The sequence below is a fragment of the Octodon degus genome, unplaced genomic scaffold (genome assembly GCF_000260255.1).
Source record: "Octodon degus isolate 3935 unplaced genomic scaffold, OctDeg1.0 scaffold00030, whole genome shotgun sequence".
NCBI classification, from domain to species: Eukaryota; Metazoa; Chordata; class Mammalia; order Rodentia; family Octodontidae; genus Octodon; species Octodon degus.
In genome coordinates this window covers 4,357,174-4,360,410 of record NW_004524606.1, presented here as the reverse complement: position 1 = coordinate 4,360,410, position 3,237 = coordinate 4,357,174, and the positions used below count along the sequence as shown (strand labels likewise).

The 3,237-nt window shown below is 40.7% G+C and overlaps 1 pseudogene; it reads right to left on the bottom strand.

The window, feature by feature from the left end:
- Nucleotides 1–391: 391 nt before the first annotated feature.
- Nucleotides 392–1,407, bottom strand: LOC101572905 (annotated as a pseudogene).
- Nucleotides 1,408–3,237: the final 1,830 nt, after the last annotated feature.

The window sequence follows — 3,237 nt, the reverse complement described above, 5'->3', positions numbered from 1 at the left end:
TCAAGACATGCAATACTGGATTTGTACACTGGATCCCAGGCTGTGAACAACTAGGTAAGGTCAGACAAGGCTTGGTGGGTGAAGCTATATAACAGAGTAACACACATCTGTTGGAGGGTGACTGGAGCCTGTGCAGCGAGATGTCTCAGAGATGCTGGGCTACGTCATACTAATCAGAACTACAAGAGCAGCATGATCTGGCATCAAGACAGAGCTATGGGGTTTTATGAGCCATTTCTACTTCTAACTTTTGAAAACTTATGTTTTCCTCAGGCCACCTTAATAGTACTGCTTCAATAACATGTCAGATAAAAAAAGACAACTGGCACAACTCCAACTAAACCCTCCTGTAGCCTAGACAGTGACATGGTGACACTGGAAGACTTTAAAATCACTGCTTCTTCTGAATCAACCACAGAGTATCTGTACTCTTCTTCAAATGGGCCTCTTCTTCGGGAGTCAGAGTCACCTCACAACATCAGAGATCCCATTTTGTCCCAAGACACAAGGAACAATAAGGAAAACATCATCCTTGATTCCAAAGAGCCCTTTAATCATGGTAGAAATTGGATGCATGCTCCTAAGGCTCTTCATTATACTTTCTGCCAAATCTGCCACTGACAGTTCAATGGCCCAGGATGTATAGCCTTTTAGTTTGATCGCTTCACAAGCACTGTGAACCTCCTGTTTGTGAACCTCTTTCCAATGCTCCTTATCCCCATCAGTTCCTAACTCAGGGTGCAGATTCTTCAGGGCAACATCAGCAACATTCATGCCACTTCACACAAGGACACTGGAATCTCCGTACTCCTCAAGGATCCAGCCATGACAGCTCAATGGGTGCATGCCTAGTCTTTCCCCCATCAGGTAGCAGAACCAGTTTGAATCCAGGTTGCAAACACTGCCAATAACATAGTTCTTGGGAAAGCTGCTTATCTTCCAAGCCACATAGTTCAAGATATCCACTGGGTTGGACACAACAAGCAACTTGCAGTTGGGATTGTACTTTACAACATGAGGAATGATGAACTTCAAGATGTTCACATTACGCTGCACCAAATTAAGGCAACTCTCTCTCTCTCCCTCTTGCTGATGTGCTCCAGCAGTGATAATAACCAGCTTGGAGTTTGCAGTTACATTATAGTCTTTGCCAGAGATAATTTTTGGTGTCCAAAGGAAAAGGCTGCCATGTTGGAGATCCATCACTTCTCCCTTCAGTTTGTCTTCCATGACATCAACAAGTGCAAGCTCACCTGCCAAGTCCTTCACTAAGATACTGATGGCACAGGCCATGCCAACAGCACCAACCCCAGCAACCGTGATCTTATTCTGGGGCACCTGTTCCTCCTTAAGGAGATTCACCACCAGCTGATCCTTGAGACTGGCCATCTTGGCCTTAGAATCAAGAGCAACCAAGAGTGTATGGGAGCGGGTGTCAAGGCACATTTCTCAGGTCCAGACTCGGCAGCAGCAGCTCTGGCATTCCTCTTTTTATTTTTTATTAATACATGTTTGCTGTACATAATGATCACATTCACCATGGAGAATTTGTACCTGTACATAATGTATATTAATTCTTTTCTTTCCCATTCACCTCCCCTCTTTCAGTCCTTCTTTCCTTCCTCATTAACAAAAGCATTGTTCCCGTTTTTCCTTCCATTTTCTTGTTTTATTCCCTTTTTCCTTTCTTCCAATCCCCCTTCCTCCTACCCTTTTCCCTTCCCCCTTGAGCAAGTTCTTCCTACTTTTCAGTACCTGTCTTTCATTTTGCTTTTTATTCAACTTTTGGTTTCTCACACAATAGAAACAATGTGATATTTAAACTTGCATGTCTGATTTATTTCACTCAAAGTTATGGTCTAGAGATGGATGTACCCATTTACCTAAAAATGTCTCAAGTTTATCCTTTTAATGGCAAAGTAGTACACTATTGTCTTTGTTTTTATCTTGAGACAGGGTCTCACCAACTTGATAAATCGCCCAAGCTGAACTTGAACTCATGACCCTCCTGCTTCCTTCTTGCAGAGTGCTGGGATTACAGGTATGAACCACCATGACTGACAGCATTGGTATTGCATTTTCTGAGAATTTTTTGACTTTTCTGGGTCCCTTTTATTTCCATATGAATTTTACTGTGAGCTCAACAGTCTCAAGAGAAAAAGTTTCAGCTGGTATCTTGCAGAGATTTGGTTGTATCTGAATATCAATACAAAGAGTATTGCCCAGTCAGAAAACTGACAAAGGATTTAAACAGTTTTTCCCTAGAAGACATACAAATAACCAATAAGCACATGAACCATTGCTAGTAGGGAACTATAAGCCAAAACCACAATTAGATACCTCCCTCCCCGCACATACACATGCTAAGATGGCTAAAATAAAAAGGTAAGTAGTAACAAGTGTTAACAAAAATTTTGAGGAATTGGAACTTCAGTTCATTGTTGGTGGGAATATAAAGTGTTACAACCACTTAGCAAAAACAGTTTGGAAAGTTCTTTAAAATATTGAAGATAGTTAACATATAGTCTCGCAATTCCACTCCTAGGTATAGAACCAAGAGAAATGCAAACATACATCAAACAAATATTTGTGTATAAATGTTCAAAACATAATTATTTGTCATAGTCCAAAACTAAAATAAAACAACTCAAACACCAGCTGATAGATGGAGAGGTGAATGTGGTAAGTTCACAGAATAAAGTATCCTTGGGCCGGGGAGATGGCTCAGTGGAATAAGCGCTTCCCTGGCAAGCGCAAGGGCTTGAGTTCAATCCCCAGTTCCAGAAAAAGAGAGAGAGAGAGAGAGAGAGAGAGAGAGAGAGAGAGAGAGAGAGAGAGAGAGAATAGAGTATCCTTCAACAATATAAGGGGACAAAATACCGACACACCGCAAGCATTGATGCATCGTGATTGTTATCAGCTATATAGTATCATGGGTGAATCTTAAAAACATAGTAAGGAACAATTTAAAGAATGCTATAAAGAAGTTACATGCTTCCATTTATGTAGAACTACAATAGAAAAATACATGGAGAAAAAAGTGCATGCAGGATTACTTAGGGCTAAGGGATTCTGAAGGAAAAATAAAGAATGACTCTTATGGGACTTGGGGGGTTTTGGGTGATAAAAATATTCTAAAACTGAAAGAAGGAGTCAACACAAATGACATTAAAAAATATGGGCAGAAGTAATAGCAGAAAACTTCCCAAATATGAGGAAACAATCTGACATTCAGGT